The sequence below is a fragment of the Puntigrus tetrazona genome, chromosome 20 (genome assembly GCF_018831695.1).
Source record: "Puntigrus tetrazona isolate hp1 chromosome 20, ASM1883169v1, whole genome shotgun sequence".
In the NCBI taxonomy this organism is placed as follows: Eukaryota; Metazoa; Chordata; class Actinopteri; order Cypriniformes; family Cyprinidae; genus Puntigrus; species Puntigrus tetrazona.
The window spans coordinates 13,227,626-13,247,655 of record NC_056718.1 but is presented as its reverse complement, the minus strand read 5'-3'; the positions used below and the strand labels follow the sequence as shown (position 1 = coordinate 13,247,655).

The following is a 20,030-nucleotide window of genomic DNA, read 5'->3' as shown; positions in this document are numbered from 1 at the left end:
GTCACAGTCAGACTTTGAATAACATTCACTTCTCACTTCAAGTGCGTTCAGGTATGTTAACAGTAAAAAACAACAATTTTTTTTGGTGTTTTTTTAACACCTTCAAATTATTCTTTCAAATAATTCAAGCGATCAATTGACTAATAATATGTGGAGCATTGAAATGTTGCAGATAATGAGCCCATTCTTCTATTAATTTATTTTTTTTATGAGTTTTTTGTATCAATTGAAGAACAGAAAAGGAAGAGAAGAATGCAAGTTTACAACTGAGAGTCAACTGTCCTCATAAGATAAGCTTTTTTTGGGCTCACAGGATGTGTGTGTTCATATCAAACAGCTACACTCTGTAATTGAGGCTTTGCTTTTTATTAGGAAGTGTGAGCATGCCATAAAGATACATTTGTAGAGGACACAGTTAATGAGAGCGGCTCTGTAAACAACCCTTAATGTCATTGTTCATAAAGCGTTCATAATGTTTATTTTCAGTAATGGAAGTACTAGCAATTAGGTCTTGTAAAGCTTCAAACACATATACAAGACACTTGACATAATAGTTTTATATAGCCACTGTGAGAAAAAAAAAACACATGATAAATGTCATATGACATCTACAGTACACAGATACTCTCATTTTAGTGACATCATGCATTTGCTATGGCTTCCTGTTTATGTCATGCATAGTTAAGATAATACAATAAAAATCTCAGTTATATCATGCTTAAAGCTTGGCTGGCCTTCAACCCAGTGTTACACAATGACGTTGTGCTTTAATAGCGATGTCAGCGTTAAACATCTGAAACTAGTCATAACGCTGGACACCTTCCGAATCGTTCTCAGACTGAAAATCAAAAGAGCAAGAATACCCGACACCTGTTTAGTCTACACAGCTGACCCAAATCTGATACAGATGCTGGTTCAGATGTTGAACTTTATTAGCTGATGCTGCGCATTTGTGCCACCGCTCAGATTAGAGCTCCACCTCACTGCTGCTGAATCAGACGAGATGTGATAGGCCGAAAACCCAGACCTGCGGAAAGAGAAGACAGGCTTGATTGTGTGTCTTAAGGGTGTAACCGGGTGAAAGTCTTAATGCAGTGTGGTCACTCAGCCTTGACTGATCATGAGCCTTTGAAAAATGGTATTGCATAGCACGTTTTCGGCAAAATAACAAACACCCAGAGATCCGCCCTTGAGTTTTTGAGTCATTGTCCAAGTATGCTGGAAAATGGCTTTTCATGGGCTTTGTAATAGTTTTGTTTTGAACACCCTCATTCCAGTGGTAATATCACCTCTCAGATCTTCCTGGCAACGTCTGATTAACTGCAGCTCATATTGACCATCAGCATACTTTGAAGATTTTTAAAGGCAAAACAGAGAAGTTGAAACACTCAAATAAATATAATTTAGCTCCTGATATCAAAACAGTTGAGGTGCGGTCACATTAGCGGAATTTTTGGTCCATTCCGCAACAAAAAGTATCATTGTTTATTGTCAGTTTGTGGCAAAGCATTAAACGCATCTCACGCAGAAGCTTTCTGTTTGTGAGAAATCTCATAATCTTTCACCTTCTTGCAAAATTCTCATTCTCATTGATTTCTATTGAAATATTGAGTGAAAATTCACAGAACAATGGTAAATGTAACCTTTGAAAGTTATGTTAATTGTGTGTTCAGGACAAACTCTTGCTGCACTACGAACATTGGGATTCCTACATCAGTTTGTGGGATTCAATTTATTCAAATTACTAACGAATGATGCAAAATGCGAGATGTCATCATATCTGTAATTGAAAAATTGTAGATAATTATAGACATAGATGATAGTTATAGAATTAACTCCCCATCAGCTCTAAATGTGTGACATAAATTATAGATATCATGTTTTAATTTAGTTCTGGAGGCTGCCTCCATCTGTTTTGCCTCCAAAATAGACATGTGGACAATATGTGGTTATTTAAATAAAAAAAAACATTGTATAGTGGTAAGGTGGGTTTTAAGAAAAAAAAATAGTTGGATAATTCTGATATTAGATAATAGTGGATAGGTTATTATGTAACAGTAGAGTGATTTCATGACTAAAGCATTGGTTTCCCCACTGCTCTTTATGATTTTTTTTTTAAATTTATTTATAATTTTTCTCCTGAAATGGAAAGGCTTTAAAATATATTGTGCCTCAAGGGAGTCTTTCCATCTGATGAGTGAAAGTTCATCACAAACAGAGATAGATCATTTGACCCGCGGGTTTGGAGGTCAGTCATGTTTAGTCACAGGTGCGTTTTCCCTCACAGTCAAACAAAGCTGAATAATTATGTGCACATTCCACTGACGCTGTGAGTTTAGACCTCGACAAAACGTCTTTCTCTTAAATGTTTGTTAAAGCCCGGCAGAAGTGTCATAACCATTGAATCAATCAACTATTTGAGCAAAAACGATTATTTTTCATAATTATGTATGTGTAAAGCTTTTTGTGTGTGTGCTCTAAAAGAATTCATTGATTCAAATGCGCACATTTAGTAAGTCCAAAAAGTGTCATTGCATTTGAATGAAATCGTAAATAATACTAATAATACGTGTAATACATTTTAGAAACTGTCGTGTAAGTGAATATGTCATTTATGAAGCTTGGCTTTGATTATTTGTGTTGCTTTTTCAGCAAAAGCCAGAGACAAAGAAAAAGATTATATAAGCGGGTGGATTACATGGCCTGTTTGGAATCTGGATCTATCTGGCAGACTCCCATTTGGATGCAGAGCAGTATTGTCTGTGTCAGTAAAGGAGCCCCTGAGTGCTGCACTGTCTGTCTGGGCATGACTCATACTAAACAGTATGCTTTTACCTTCACTAAATCTACGCCACGGGCTAGTCAGTGGTCTGCAAAAAAATCAAACCCCCCTCAAGTTCCTCCTACAGTCTCATCAAAATCTATCATTGTGCTCTACAGTACTGTATGTTCTTGCTCTTTTCCTCGCGGAGAATAGCGAAGAACCAGGAGAGAAAGTTATGTAGTAAAAGTGAATACAGTGGATGTCACAACTGAGCGCTAGAGCTGCAAGTAGAGCTAATATTTAAAAGCAACTCATAAAACCAGTATGCTTTTTTTATCTTAGGGCCTCACGAAGGGGTTTTTCTCCCTCCAGCAAGATTTAACCTATGGCACTTAGGTGAGAGTTACGTAAAATTTGCGTGAGCTTGTGAAAAGCAGGTCTGTTTCTATTTAGGATATCCCATGGTTCAATCAAATTGCCTGTTTTCTTGCGTGCATATATGTGTAATGGTGCTAAAAGCCTGAGATTTATGCTCTGGAAATAGCTCAAAATGACGTGAAGCTTTAGGGTTGGACACAGTTTGTCCTGTTCTTGATAGATGGTGGCAAATTTTTAAGCAAATAATTAACCAATAAAGAGTATTTAAGGTATTGGCACTACGTTTAAAATCAGATCATTGATTTGTTCATTGCGCCTTATGGGTAGTTGTGTTTATATTCTAGAAAGTTGATTTGTTTGTAACAGAGGATTGGGAATGTTTGTTGCTGGATACTGAGTTGATTTATGTGATTGTATGGTGATGCAGGGGGTCCTGCTGCTCGGGATCCTTACTGAGAGCCTACTGTAGTCACTGACTATAGCCCCAGAATTCCCCTGTGTCTGGGCATTCATTCCAACACCTTTGCTTTTGAACATTCTGGAAAGTTCCTGAAATGTCTATATGTCTATTTTTTTTAAAGAAGGAAAATAAGATGCTGTGTAAGATGCTTGTTTTTTCAATTTAAAGGTTGGTGTTCCTTGCCTATCACTTTAATCACTGGATATATTATAAATGACAAATGTACAATTTATTAAGGCTGTAAAAAACGAATTATTTACTTGTGTTATATTCTGAATGATTGATTAATCTGACGGTTCACAATTGCATCACACATTATAATTGCACCATAGACAAATTACAATTAATTGCACATCAGTGCTATTTGAAGATGAAGATATTAGTAAAGCTTAGATTACGCTTTGAAAAGTGGATTTAGTCAGTTAGTATTTTTGTTAACTAAATTATTAAAATTTGTTTTCATTAACTGAAATTAAGCTAGAATAAAATAATGTAATTATATGAAACTTTATATGTTTCATATATTATATGAAAATTTATCAACAATTACTTAAATCAACTAAAATAGAAATAAATTAAAAAGCTTAGTAGTTTTATATTTGACTTAAAAAATATATAATTTACAAATTACACAGTGTACATTTTTTCTACATTATACGATAGACCTACATTTCAGTGATAAAATACTACAATTTCAGACTTCATTTTTTTATTTAGACAAGTAGCGAAGTTAAAGAAATATGTGTTCATGTGTATTTTTTTATATAATGTATGTTACAGCCTTAGGATTTATTTGACAAGGTATATACGATTAACTCAATGAGCTTTACAGTAAAAATGCGCACAGTTGTGCCTGTAATTCTCCAATCCTTTTTTCAAATATCCCAGGTAACTTGTCTTTATCAGACCATTTACTTTTTGACATTTTTGTGAGACAGGTCTTTTACGCTTTCTCATGTTTGGTCCTGATGACGTCTGAAGTGATGTTAGTACACTGCATGTGTGTTTGCTCTCCACTCATTCTCACAGCTCGCTGTTGACTTCTCTCACCGTAAACTCACTCACTGCCACACTCACACAGGCCAGACAGAATCAGAGGGAATGTTCATAAAAGACTTAAGCTGGATTTCCGATACAATTACAAATCATGCTCTTAAGAACATCTTAACTTACGTTGTACACTACTTAATGATGAAGCAGTGCTTGTTTCCCAAGCCGGCATGTCGTTCACTCTGTATTACAGTAGATATGACTTGATGCTGTTCGGTTAAGGTGGGGTTTCCAGCCCCGGGTTAGGTCCATACTGCTGCGTCTCCTGATCTTGAGACACTTCTGGAATCCCTATATCCTTTCCATCCCGCTATGTCTGGTACCTCAGGGTCTCTGTATCTGAGTAAGCATTGGGCCGTAGCCTTCGCTCCTGTCAGAAGGAAGCAGAGGAACCGGTCGGTGAGAGCTGGCAGTGTGTCAGGCGGCACTGTTTCCAGCTGCTGTTGCTGAAGAAAAACGAGACTCTGGAAATAAAACCAGACAGACCCAAGTGCCTTAATAACTCACAGCAGGGTCTACAGGGAAAAAAAATAACAGGAAAAAAAAGATATAGAAGGGAGACGGAGGCATGGCCTGATAGCAAATTATATGAAGGAAAATAGCAAGCAGTGTTTATGTTTTAGAACTTGAAAACTAATTTAGCAGGATCTTGGTGTGTTACAGCCTATCATTTTAACCTTTGACGTGATGCAAAGACAATACTGTCATGGTTTGACTGACATGTCAAATTTAAATATATAGCAGAAGAAAGAACGTTGGCATTCTATTCTGCAAGTTGCTTCTAATTTGCACAGGGACTGCATGCTTTTATATAGGTTTTAAAGGTATAGTTTTATATAGAAATATATCGGTATTATAGATATAGTATGCCCAGAAATTAAAATTGTTCTCAAATGCTTACTATCATGTCAATCAAGACTGTATATGCATTTTTGGAACGCAGAAGAAGATATTTAGAAAAATCTACTGGTAGTTGGCTTATCAATGGTGTGACAGAAAAAAACCCTCTCTAACATTAAAGAAAAACCTCTAAGAGTCAATATAAACCCCCCTAATTTTTGTTGCCACACCATAGGACATCCAATTTTTCCCAAATACAGTGCAGGTGGATTGGGGCTTTTAACAATCAAAAAGGACATACAAGTACATAAAAGTAACAAATGTCTTGCATACTACTTGAACAATATATTTTAAGTCTTCTGAAGTTAAACCATAGCTTTGTGTGAGAAATCAAATCCAATTTGGGAATAAATCATTCAGGTTTTGTGAACTGAATTGAGAAGATCTGTTTTTAAAGAACGATACGTTCATAAATCATGCATCTCTATTTATTACATTAGGAGAGTTAGGACAGATATTTTGCCATCTATTGTTATGATAGATTTATTGTTATTGTTATATTCACTTTGAAGCTTGACAGCCCCAGTCCTCATTTACTTTCATTATATTGAAAAGAATGGGCAGGATATTCATAGAAATAATTTTCTGTGTTCCATGGAAGAAAAAAAGTCATATAGGTTTTGACATCAAGGTGAATAAATTCAAGAATTTTAATTCAGCAGTGAACCATTATGCATAATATAGCTAAAATGTGTATATATAGCATTTATTCAGTAATGGCAAATAAGATGAATGTATTGTCTTAAACTCTACTCTACAAAATGCATACATTCACACTCTTAGGGCCTTCCAAATCATGTGTTTACATGAGTGAGAATAAAGTGCAGACATATCTTAAATCTGCGTGGTTTGCATGACCTGTTTGGGTGTCAGTAGTAGAGTTTCGCTCGTGCTATGGCACGATATGTTTGTGCAGGTGTGGAACGGCCCATAGGAGGAATTTCCTGCCTTATGGGAAGCTTAGAGCTGTGTGGCGTACGGCTAGACTGCTTTAACGACCCAGCACTCCTCACACACCCCTCATTGAGCACTTCCACACCATTCACTCAACACTTCCTCACCTTCAACACAGGTTAAAGGTCACAGATGAAACTTTTAGACTGCTTCTGTGATCTGTAAACACCTGAAGGGATAACATAGTCTCTCACATGAGGACTGCTTGTATTGCATCTATCTATCTATCTATCTATCTATCTATCTATCTCTATCTATCTATCTATCTATCTATCTATCTATCTATCTATCTATCTATCCCCTGCCTGCCACTGTCTATTATAATGTAAATATCCATCCATCCAACCACATCTTTCAGTGTTTTCTTAATTTTATGCATAAAACCTATAAGCTTTCAAATATCAACATCAAACATGTTTCTTTCAAACTTATCTCATTTAGTCAAACTGTGCATAAACATGAATTTTATTTCATTACATTTACACTCTCCAACCTGTTTGCTAAATCAATTCAAAGTTACACATTGTTATTAAATAAAGAAATGCACAAACCTATTTAAGATATTGTGCAACTGTTTTTATTTTTAGCTGGACATCCGTAGTCTTAGAAACAGATGAGGGCAAGAACGGAAGAAAAGAGAGGGAACTCAGCAGGGGAGGTCGAAACAGACTCTCATAAAAATAAAGAAGAGATTCCTCAGTCAGTGAGCTGAATCTAAACAGAGCTATTTTTAGAGTCTTAAGACCCCAAGGCATCAGCTGTCTATGAATGAACAGTTCCTGCTCTCACATCCGTTACATCACTAACCTGACCTGAAACCATGGGCCCACACAGGGGATGCACAACAGATGTCTGCTTCTGTCTGCTGCAGCATGTGCATGCGTAACCATCTGTTTCAGCAGCCTGCAGCAAAATGATTAATATATCTTTGCTGGTGGTAAGTTGGTCGCATACTAAAGAGCACGTCTGGCTTTTTTACACATGACTGACTGAAAAATAACAGGGGTTTGGGTAAAAACCATGTATCGTAACATTAGTGGCAAAAGTGTTTGTGTCTGTTGGTCATTTTGCCTAATAGCAGTATGCTTTTTAGTATCTATGTAAACCTGTGTGTGGTATGATGACGCAGAGATCTGAGCAGGAAGTTTGTAGTTTAATCAATAGTCTTTAAACATTTCTCTTGTTGGCATCACTAACAGATTAAAGTTACTTTATATAAAAAAAGGGTGCTTCAGGTAGGCCAAACCACCACTGTTGTCATATTAGCACCACGCTGTCCTTCTAGTTACTTATTTCTTCTAAGCATGTCGCAAGTTACTAAGCAACATTTCCAAGAACATGCTGGAGGTCTTGAGGCCTCCTCAGCCACACACGGCGGCGGTGGGTGGCGGAAATAACCACCAAAGTAGTCGTCTCGCTGACACACTTGCAAAAGCAAGGACACGGGCAGGCCGCAGTGCAGATGTTGGGTCTTCTTGAGCTGTTTGTACCAGTACGTTTCTGCTGTGCTGTTATTAGTAACACGGCCATTACGAAGACACGGTGTGTGTGTGGGTTACGTCATGGTTATTCTGCTTTGTGTCAAGAGTTCAGGCCTTCGGGTCACTCAAACACATTTAGATTCTCATGATGCAACGACACACGCATTTTTTGTGAGCTCAAGTAGGTCAGATTCAGAGAATGACCAGATAGCAATTTGAACTTATGAACTTAGCCGTTGCAATGCAATGACGTTACTCTTTTGCACTGTGCACTCGTTTTTAGTTTGGCACTTAGTTTGGTTCGTATATCAGCCTCTATCTGGAGCAGAAGAAAGATTTTGCTGTAAGAACACAAATGGCAGTTTTTAAAAGCTCAGGTCACAGAGTAAGGCGAATCAGTCTACTTTCACCATTAATATAGTAAACAATGCTTGAGCACTTTGAGATCATTTAAAAATAATACAAATAAACCACTTGACCTACAGGAAATTAAGGCATAGTATATGTATAGTATCTTAGAAAATTTCAATATTACTTAATACTAATACAAAGAAAGGATTTTTAGAAATCTTGGCCAACTGAAAAGTATGAACATGAAAAGTATAAGCATGTACAGAACTCAATACTTAGTTGGGGCTCCTTTTGCCTGAATTGCTGCAGCAATGTGGTGTGGCATGGAGTCTGTGGCACTGCTCAGGTGTTATGAGAGCCAAGGTTTCTCTGATTATGGCCTTTAGCTCTTCTGCATTGTTGGGTCTGGCATATCCCATCTTCCTCTTCACAGTACCCCATAGATTTTTTATGGGGTTAAGGTCAGGCAAGTTTGCTGGCCAATTAAGAACAGGGATACCATGGTCCTTAAACCAGGTACTGGTAGCTTTGACATTGTGTGCAGGTGCCAAGTCCTGTTGGAAAATAAAATCTGCATCTCCATAAAGTTGGTCAGCAGCAGGTAGCATGAAGCGCTCTAAAACCTCCTGGTATATACGACTGCGTTGACCTTGGATCTCAGTCCTTTTTGTCTGTAGCCCAGCGAGACACTTTTGACGCTTTTGTCTGTTGTTCAAGAGTGGCTTGACACAAGACATGCGACAGCTGAAACTCATGTCTTCCATATTTCTGTGCGTAGTAGTTCTTGAAGCACTGACTCCAGCTGCAGTCCACTCTGTGAATCTCCCCCACATTTTTGAATGGGTTTTGTTTCACAATCCTCTCCAGGGTGTGGTTATCCCCACTTTTTTTTTTCTACCACATCTTTTCTTGTCCTCTTTGTGTAAGGTGTCAATGGTCGTCTTTTGCACAACTGTCAAGTCGGCAGTCTTCCCCATGATTGTTTAGACTACAGAACTAGACTGAGAGACCATTTAAAGGCCTTTGCAGGTGTTAATTAGTTTTGAGTTAATTAGAGTGTGGCTCCAGGTGTCTTCAATATTGAACCTTTTCACAATAATCAAATTTAAAGTTAAAATTAAAAGTTTTCAGTTATAATCATCAAAATGAAAAGAAATAAACATTTGAAATACATCAGTTTGTGTGTAATGAATGAATATATTATACAAGTTTCACTTTTTGAATGTTTGTCACTTTTTGATGATAATCTAATTATATGACCAGCACCTGTGTGTGTGTGTTATATATCAAGATGAATTGTATTGTTCTGAATACTTATGTAAATGTGATATATCTCTTAATTAAGGCATAATGTGTGTGTGTGTGTGTGTGTGTGTGTATTAATACAAATAAATAATAGTTAAAAATTATGTAGTACTACATAAAGTATGTATTTTAAATGAATCCAGATTAGTTTTTTTCTTTTTCTGTGTCATTATGAGGTCTAAAGTGTAGATTAATGAGAGGAAAAATGAATTTAAACAATCAGGCTGCAACATAAAAAAAATTAAGGGGGTCTGTATAAAAAAGTGGAGTACTTTTGAAATTATTTCATATATCTTATTAATTTAAAAATATGATGGTAAAATGTTTCTACTGTTTTTTAATTACTCTGAATTTGTACTGCTCTTTTTATTGCTGCTTTTGCCGTTTGCAAATATACATATTCTTAATTAAAAATATGCGTCATAAGTTTTGTGCAGTCCCAACATCCAAACCAACCTCTCATAATCTCTGTGGCCTTGGGTAAAATCTCTGAAAAGCGGTTGACTTGATGTTTTTGGCTTTTCCACAACTACTTTGTGTGTGTGTCTGTATCCACCTCCATGTTGAAGTTATTGTTTCAGAGGTGCACACCTTGAATAGAGGTCAGCAGAAAACTTGGGAAATACCCTCTCTGCATCCTCTGAGACTTGTGCATTTCAGATTTATATCTCAGTGCCTGGGGATCAAGATAAAAAGGCTGCTAGAAGTCAGGTCTGGGTCTCATTCGTTTTGAGTTTAATAACTGGAGCCCTGGGAAGAGGGTGAGAATATAAAAACAGTTATGCCGTGAGTTCACCACCACTCATTCTCCAAGCCTATAGTCTGATCCCTGAGCTTGTAAACCACCTTATGTTACTGAAACACATAACTTTCATCTGGGAACTCCTGGGACTCGCACCTCATTCAGCAATGTTAGAGTTTCTACGGCACAGAAAAACTCCCAGTTTCAGAAATTAAGTGAAAAACACTCAAAAATCCTTTTCGAAAACAAATCATGATGCTTAGGTTTATATTTTACTGCCAAATCGCTCAGCTAACCATTAAAAGACTTCTGACAAACAACGTCCAAATAAGGACTTATTTTTATGTTGCCAGGTTAATTCACTTGTTCATTTCACTCAGGTTTTAAATGACCAGCAGGCATGCAAAAATGAAAAAACCTCATTATACTTACAGTTAGTCTGGAGTGTGAAGGCCTGCTCTCACTAAATGTATTCACAACAAGGTGTATATTCTTTCAGACAAAAAAAAAAAAAAAAAAAGAGTATACTCCTTACAATATGTGTGTAATCAAACTAAATCTGTCATTTTATAATATGTGAGCTACAGCATACAACCGAGTATGGTATTGGTATAATATATGGCATTTATTATGCTATTTGGTAATGAATGTGTGAATAATATTGAATAAACTCAGATAGGACAGGACCCAGTGGGCAAACATAAGCATGCAGGGCCTGAGTATGTTCTTGACTTGATAAATTCTTTTTTTTTTACATTTTGGCACAATGGGGTAAAAATCTTCATAGTAAATGCCAGGACTGTTTGCACGACAGCGTGTACTGTTTGCCACGAAAGGGGACATTCCACCTTTGGGGAGTGTGATTTACAGCCTCCCTGTGTGGACACTTTACCTCTGCTCTCTCTGATAGGCAGAAAATAGAAAAAAGCGATCTTTTATGGACTATTTTAATCTCTTAAAAACACGTTTTCTCCCACACGTTCGTTTCCAGAGATAACCATGCATTCAGTAACTCTGCAACCCCTTGACCCCGAGTTCCTGAAAAATACATGTAGTCCCTGATCTGACAAAACCAGATGGGAGTACATTACACGGCCAGATGAAAAACAAGTAGCTAACACATTTTTGTGGAATTAGTTTTTTCTTTATAAATCAAGGGGTTTAATTTATCATACTCTTTGTGGAATGAAACCCAACCGAGGTTCTCCCGTGATTAGAGTACGTGCTGTTTCAAACGTCTTTGGCGCAGTGCTGAATGGAAAGCTTGGGAAATGGGATAATTCTCCGCATCGCAGCGCACACAGTAACAGCGTGGACAAAAAAGCCCAGCATTCTTTAATCATAGATCGGTTAGTCACTGTTCCAAGTATTAGCCCTACTTAATGCAGTTCAAATAAAACAAACAGACTGCTTCCAGGATGTGCAGACGCTCACACACACATACCCTGCTATTATTATGGCAGAAATCGAGAGGGGGGTGAAGTCATTGTAATTGTTTAGGCTGCCAAAGATGAACTGAGGAAGAGAGGTATGTGACGTTAAGGCGTATATCATGGGTGAAGTTTAAAACAGGCCTAGCATCAGAGCAACTCTGTTTAGATGTCATTCAATAGCTATCCGCTGCCCCAGATGCCTCAGATAGCAACAATTCCATCGCCACATGTCTGCCTTTATTTTCAAAGGCGCAGAGAAGCAGTACATCTTACATGTGATTTGAAGTCATTTACAGAAAATAAACTGGGAAGTCATGATCCGTAAGTAATCAGGATTAGGAAAGATTATGTACATTCCTGAATACATAGGATTTCATTGTGAGTTATATAATCAAATCAGTCTACACGCATTAAAAAAATCAATGCAAATCATACAAAAGAAAACATTCAAGATAAGTCTACACACATTTAAAGTAAACTTTTAATGAATGTTTTTCAGTTTCTATGATTTCTTATTGATTGCCATGGATTATTTATTTACATGTGTATATATATACACACACACACACACACACACGCACACACACACACACAAACTACTAAGATAACATAATTAGTTTATTACAACATGCCAGATACACCCACAGATTTGTTCAATGCATGAAATATAATTCAGGTTAGGTTAATTAGGGTTAATTCTGAGTTTTTTTAAAAATCATAATTATATGCAAATATGTATGTATGTTTGATAAATTGCGTTCACCTTAGATAACTCTTGGTATCTCATCAGCTTCCGGAATCTATCCGTCAGTGAATGACCCGCATTAGGCCCGACAGGGGCCCTCTAATCATTTTCTCGTGTTCAAGATTTAAAGGAGATTTTTTCAAAATATGAGGGCATTAAAGGTTAGAAAACACTCTGTTTCCGAGAACCCACTTTTTGCTGCACAAGGTTAACTGTTTCCCCCCCCCCTCACACTGCTTCATTGTCTTAAGGAAATGTAAACCACTATAATAATCTCACAATGTTACTCATACCACACACAACAGCTCAGAAAAGCCACATCGATTTCTCCTCATCACCTCTGGAGCTGTTAAAAGCAGGTCGCCGTATTCACTACAGCTAAACTTGAACTTCAAAATTAAAGGCAAACATTTTCCTAACTAACTTCAGAAACTCGATAAAGTCTATTTCTAATTTTACTTCATAAGGTTCACAGGATTAACCGTGACAGCTAGACAAACTCCAATAGTACATACTGTATTGAAAAATGTCAAAGAAAATAAACAGGCCCTGCATGCTGCAGGACAAACAACCCCAGAATTCCAGAGCGATCTGGTGTACCGTGTGGTCAGTGAACGGTTACAAAGAGCCCCTGTGTCTGTGAGGGTGGTGAAACGGGGCCCTACGAACATTCCAGCGGACATAAGAAGGCTTCTCTCTCTACGGCCGTTCGAGCGGCTGTTTTCGTAAGCTACTTTAGAATGTTTGCGCAACTGCTGTTGACCACTTTATTAAAAATATCTTTTGATGCTGAAGCTATGTCCAGCAGTGGGGTCGGCTCAAACTGGTTTGCGAGGAGAAACAACGCTTTGTGGCGAATGAACGAAGCGTCTGTAAATAGGCCCCGCTCGCAACTAAACCCAGGGAGCATTTTTTGCGATCTATCCCTGTTTGCCCAGGATGTAAGCGAGACGTACAGTATTCGCGCACACTCGCCCGTCGAATTCATGCGTGATGCCACCTCACTTCCTCAGACACGCAATTGTGATCTCTCTAGCCCGTCTGCGCTTCTGTTAATCTGTCTGGACGGAGGTAACAACCACAAAACGGAAACGGAGTAGCCTGCGTGAGTTTGGAGGCGTTACATGACGAAAGTAACAGTATGCTGTGAGTCAATAAATGCTATGCTGTGGGGGAATCTGTGTGTGTAAGTGTGAGAGAGTGTGTCTATCTGGGAACCATGAATATGTGTTATTACCCGGGCTCACAAAGCAGTTTTAGCGTCTGTTTTTATTGACTATATTATTACTGGGATTTTTTGTTTAGAATTTGTTCAGTATAGCTTAATAGGAGGCATCTGATATGTCTGAGATGGACATAGAAAACAACTTCTTCCTGTCTGGCTTCAGTGTCAGGCCGACCTTTGACTTTTGATCCCTTAGTCTGTCCGTTATTCTCCGTATAACTACCTGTGCATACGTAGACACAGGAAGTAAATGAAGGCATAGAATAGAATAAAATAGAAAAGTTAAGTTGTTTAAAGCCAACCTAACTCGTATTTGCCTAATTTATAGGAGGTTGGTGTGTTCTAAAATCAGCTCAAAATATCAAACATGGCTTGAAGGAATCATAGTCTGAGGCTAGAAATCTGTGCTTATTGTACACTAATTATAGTCTGACATCCCAAAACCGGTAGACTAGCTCTGACTTTCAGTAACTAACACTGACTCCTTGAGAGAACAATCTAGGCCAAAAGTCATTGAATTTGACATACAGTGGTGTTGAGCTGAGGTTGTCAAATCCAAACTTGATGACCTTTCCCGATCCGCTCACACTTTGCTTCCTGTCAGCTCTGATCTGTCCTATCATAATAAAATGTCAAAAAATAAATCTTACAGAAAAAAGAAAACGGATAAAGAGTTGTATAGTGTCTCCCAGAGAATATTTTACCCAAAATAACTATATGATTAATTAAAAAAAAGCGTCTTTTTTATACAGTTAAGAAAATGATTTTTAGACTTAAATTTCTGTTTCTATTTCAGAAAGCTATTGTGTGGCTTCAAAGACGGAATATAGTGCACATCTATAAACTTTTATTATGCTTTTTTACCCATTGAAGAAAGAAACAAGAAAGCAGCACTGATAGTTTACAAACCTTCTTCTTTTGTGTTCCATGAATGGAAAAAAAGTATATAGAAGAAGATCAGAGCAAGCGAGTAATGACAGCAATTTCATTTATGGTCTTTTTAAAGCATTTTCCTGGTCAAGGCAGTGCTGTGTCTGGCCTAATGTTAGTGGCAGTTCTTACCATGATGGAGAACAGGAAAAGGAAAAGTGGTATTTGTTAACATTGCCCTAAGGCGCTGAACTCAGGGCATTTGGGTCTTGAGACTGAAAGTGATATTGTCTGGAAGTGGAAAGTAAGCTGGTTTTTGCACGGACAACAGCTCAGCAGTGCTCTGTGTTTTGAGTTTCCACCATGCCATTTTAACAACAAACAGTGTCTGCTGACATGGTAACTCGGGCCGTAATGGTTTACTCTGGCAAAGTTGATGTCACTCGTTTGGCAGGGTGTACCCGATTTACATCACTCATTTCAATCCATTTTTCTGTTTGCTTTGACGCAATTTGCCGTGATTTCTTCTGGCACTATGTATTGCAGTCCAACCAGCCGAACATGAAATACACGAGTCATTTAACTTCCTAATCCAAGACAAATTCCAGCGCTGAGTCCTCCAAATAAGATACAATAAAATGATGCCATCCAGTATGTTTTTTCTGGACAGGCCTCCGGCCAGAAGGGAAAAGGACAGGTGAAAGGAAATGTTTGCCGTCAGTCGTGTGCGTCACTAGCGCTGGCACATCAAATGTTCCACATTCCTTGCAGACCTGAGAGGAATCCTGACCATCCCGAGGCCATGTTGCCGGACTCAAAAACACTGCGGAGCAGACTAACCCCTCGTCCTAAACTTAACTCAAAGGTCCCGTCCTTCAAGCACCAAGGCTTGAGGCCTGAGGCAAGATGTGAACTGTATTTTGTACAGAGCTCAAATATGCCCTTTCATGAGCAAACACACAGCATCTGCACACATGAAGCTGCTACAACACGGACAACGGCTTCGCTCCAAAGTAAAGTTAGCATTCCGTGGAGGTTTTGATGAATTTGACAGAATGTGTTGTGGAGGTGCTCCTGTAAACGAATCCTAGCTGGAACCATTTTATTGGGCAGCAGAGGAATGTACGTTTCAAACTAGAGTTGTAGCTTTTTGGTTTGCAGTTATTTCCTTTCCCTCCGGATAAAGATAAATACAGAAATGTATTTCCCGTGGGCTGGCACGGTGTCTAAAAATATGGCTGGCAGAACACTCTGGTACATTTGGCCCAGCTCTCAGTGGGACTCTGACAGGAATCAAAGACAAATGAATCTGGGCATGGGTTCTGCTTTCAAGTCCACAATAAAAAGGAAAAACTATATTAGTTTTATTATTATTATTGTTGTTATTTTATTTATTATTTTATTATGTTTTTATTTTTTCAGTTTTAATATCATTTATATGCTGCAATAGCACTTTGTTGGATGTGTACTGCATTAAAAATAATACAAATTGATAATATAAAACTTTCATTATTTTAATGCAGTACAGATAAAATGGTTTAGACGTGACACAAGGGATGAAAATGAAGAAAAACTATATTGTCATTAATTAATCATTATTGCTCATCTTTAGAACACAAATTTAGATAATTTTGATGAAATCTGAGAGCTTTCTGACCCTCCAAAGACAGCAACGTAACTGACATGTTCAAGGACATTGTTAAAATAGTCACATGTGACATCAATGGTTGAACTGTCATTTTGAAAAGCTAAGAGAATACTTTTTGTATATTGTACTTTATAAAATTATGTTTGATTTGAACAATGTCCATACTTCTATAAAATGTTCACAAAGTCAGAGGTTTTGGCCAGAGTATGCAGATTTCTGAAAATTGTGTGGTATTCGTTTGTCACACGTCTCCTAGAAATTAGGCGAATGCTTCTAAGAGTATGTTTTATTTTAAACAACATTCTATTCTATTCTATTCTATTCTATTCTTTGAAGTACATCCTGTGTGTAGGACTGTAGAGGGGTAGTTATATAGAAAATAACAGGTCAAGGGATTAAAGGTCAAAGGTCAACCTGACTATAAGCCACCTAAAAAAGTTGTTGTTTTTGTCTTATTCTTAAACAAAAATAAATCCCATTAATACAGCACCGCTTAATGTGTGTAATTTTTTTGTGACGGAAAATCCAAAAAAATTTTTGTGCCAACATTTTTCTTTGTCTCGCAAATCTGTACAGATAACACTGTATTCATACCACTTGTCATTCATACCGTTTCAGTTTGCATCCATCAACTTTCAAATAAGAAGGAAATAAAAAAAAATTGTGTTCTGAAGATGAACAAATTTCTAGGTTTGGAAAGACATGAGGTTGAATAATTCTGACAGAATTTTGGTGGACTAGGGAAGCTAGCTTGAGCAGATAATTAGGCTGGTGTTTTTTTTCTCAACAGGACCATTTACCGGAAAACAGTAAAAGTTTGGTTTTTAGGCCTGTAGAGGAATATTTAGGTCAGTGTGCTCCCAGACTACAGTACTCTGGTTACATTTTAAACGCTGACCTCAAACTCCTAATGAGGAAACCAAGATTGGGAGACAAACAGTGGGTTTTTACCTCAGCGACAGTAGTTTGGAGCATGTGCAGTGCCTCAAAGCGCCTCATTCCTGAGCCCTAGAGTATTTAGCTAAATCTAATGGTGTGTTATAAGCTTTTGTGGATGTTGAATGAATATGACATCTATTTTAAGCAAAGTATTAGTCATTTGTCGTTCAGGGACAAATTCCAGTAATGCTTTGACTATTTTTTTAAGATAGTTGATCCTTAAAGTGACATATAGAATATTTTTATCTGGTTGTTCTGAGTTTCAGTGACATGAATTACTGGCAAAATAAAAAAGTACATGAGCGGGGGACAGAATGTACTAAAGGAGCAGATGGGATTTGTCATTTACAAGCATACTTAAGCACTTTGAATGGAACAAAAAATTGCTATAAACAACACAGATGGTACCAACTAATAAAAAGCAGACTAGGTGCATATATCAGAAAACCAAAATTTAAATTTAAAGTATTACCATGTTTTTTTCCCCTTAAAAAATGTCAGGGTAAGTGTCCAAACCATGGTATCATGTCCAAAAACATGTTTCATGTCTATATAGGTTTATACGTGAAACATACTAGAAACATGGAGCTGTAAACACTAGTAAACACTTTTCTCTACATTTAGGAGATCTGTGTCATAAAGAAAGCAGTAATTTTCTTCCCTTGCAAACACTGTCCTCTGCTGGTTAATATGGGAATGACCTGAAAAACCTTGAAACTGCACAAAATGGCCAATAATATCATATCAGATTTTTTAGACATTCACATAATTTAAAAATATTAAGAATTTATCAACAACATGCAAACTTTTTAAAGCCAAACAGTTGGTAGGACGTGCATTTTTAAAACCATAGAGGTCAGCAAAGTTTTATATAAAGCCTTAGTCGAAATGGAAACGCAACCAACAGGAAGTTGTCTTGGCAGGACAGGATGTGTTAGCTTTCTCGTTACCCTGCCATATTCTCAACTGTCTGCGATGTTCCATTACAAGAATCTAAACCTCAGTTAAACTTCAGCTCAGACTGTTAGACTCCCAAACACGACTTTTTCAACTAATCCTCGCTTCCTTATATAACTTAGTTTAGGCCACAGTACAAACAATAACTCAACCACAAATACTGTACATGTTTAAAAAGTCTGTCCTTTAATCCTTGTTTCTTTACATTAGTTGAGATTTTGGACACCATCTGAGCATCTGTGGTTCCTGTGATGTGGCTAAACTGATGAAGATCGTTTTTTTTCCCCACACCAAAGCCTGGAAAGTCTCAGTCACAAAAACTCTTTTCACGGCTCCAGCTGACAAGAATAAGAAGTGTAGTCCCAAACCAAAGGCTATTGTACTTGTATTACATCAGTGACTTCCTCTCCTAAACTCTGCTATGACCGCAACCTCCTATAGAAGGCCGGTAACTATTAAGACCCATGATGCCTGGCTGCTGTTTTCCATATGCCTATTATAATACGACTAAACACACCAACATAAAAGACTTGAGGTATAAAAGGCATTCTTTGGAAGAGAAAGAATAAGAAGTGAGATCATACTTCCTCTCTCTCCCTCTTTCATTCTCAGGTTGTCAATTGTGGTACAGTCATCTTTTCAACACAACTAGCCCTTCGTTAGAGCCATCGTGGGCTAAGCTGGAAACAGTAAACAAATAACAAATCTTACCGCTCTTGAAGAACATCTTGGGGCTGGTTGGAAAAAGTTAGGAATGAGAGACTGAGGGAAGGACACCGTGCTGTGGCATTCTCAAGCACACATTGGCACATTTTTGCCGTGTTGGTGTGTGCGAGAGTGAGAGAGCCTGGAGGCCTTAACAAGAGATGTTCCTTGCTGTACCAGGGACTCCCAGGCGGTAACAGTGGGCTTACAGTACCCCTCTGTAACACTGGATAAATCTACTGCGAGCCTTCAGAACAATCACATCCCTTCAGCTTCAGCTTCTCCATCTCAAATAAAGCGGAGATCAAATTAGAGAACAATTTATAAATTCTTGATTTTTTTTTTTTTCATGAGATACTGCTGATCTTCATCGCTCAAATTTTAAAGGAGCATCAGCTGTAGGTATGCCACTGTTCTACTAATGTTTGACAAAATGTAGGTTTTTCAACAAAAGCCTTTATTTTTGAGGAGAACACAGTGATCTACATTGATAGTAACCGCTGTAGCGTAGATTACAATTGAAATTGGGTTACAGCTGTCAGAAAGGAGTAGGAAGTGTAGAGGCCCTTGCTTTGAATGACGTCAGCACATCTGCAGCCGCGTGACATAGTTTCTGACACAGTTCTAGTGTGATCTGGGTCCACGCTTCTACTCTCTTCCACAGTTCAGTGACTGTAACTTTGTCCCCAATGTTTTTCCAGAGATTTTCAGATTCCTTGGGAGAGTTCTTCTCTCGCCACGCGACATGCTCCTCAGCAAAGGTTTGGTCACTGCAGAGTGGGCTTTTAGTTCAGATTCTCTTGAATGTGACAGATTTGTACTCTTTTCATCACTGAACTAGCCATTTCATCTGCAGTGTTGAACCAGTTCTCCGCATTGTTTTGTCTTCTCATTTTTTTTCGTAGACGAGCCTTATTCAGGAGCTTGAATGAATTAGCGCCAAAAGGGTCATGTCATCGGCCTCTACAGCCTTAGAGGAGCCTGCCATCTTACAATCTTAGTGAAACTTAGAGGAATGCTATAAGGGTTTGTCATGAAGCAATTTGCAACAGGTTCCAGATTTAGACCAATAATTTGTAGGCATCTGTAATTGTTCTGCAATTTTGATCAGGTCTTTTTAAAA

General features: G+C 37.8%; 2 long non-coding RNA genes across 3 annotated transcripts in view; one reads left to right on the top strand and one right to left on the bottom strand.

The window, feature by feature from the left end:
- The window catches only part of LOC122325041, a 46,410-nt gene that overhangs the window by 12,825 nt on the left and 13,555 nt on the right, over window positions 1-20,030 (top strand). The gene's annotated exons all lie outside the window — the stretch shown is intronic.
- Window positions 125-19,091, bottom strand: LOC122325040. Of its 2 annotated transcripts, none has more exons than XR_006247249.1 (3): window positions 18,914-19,091; window positions 4,776-5,116; window positions 125-1,027 (listed from the first exon to the last, which is right to left on the bottom strand). It is a non-coding gene; the product is annotated as an uncharacterized LOC122325040 (long non-coding RNA). The 2 variants fall into 2 exon arrangements; XR_006247250.1 differs by having other exon boundaries at window positions 126-1,027; window positions 4,776-5,022.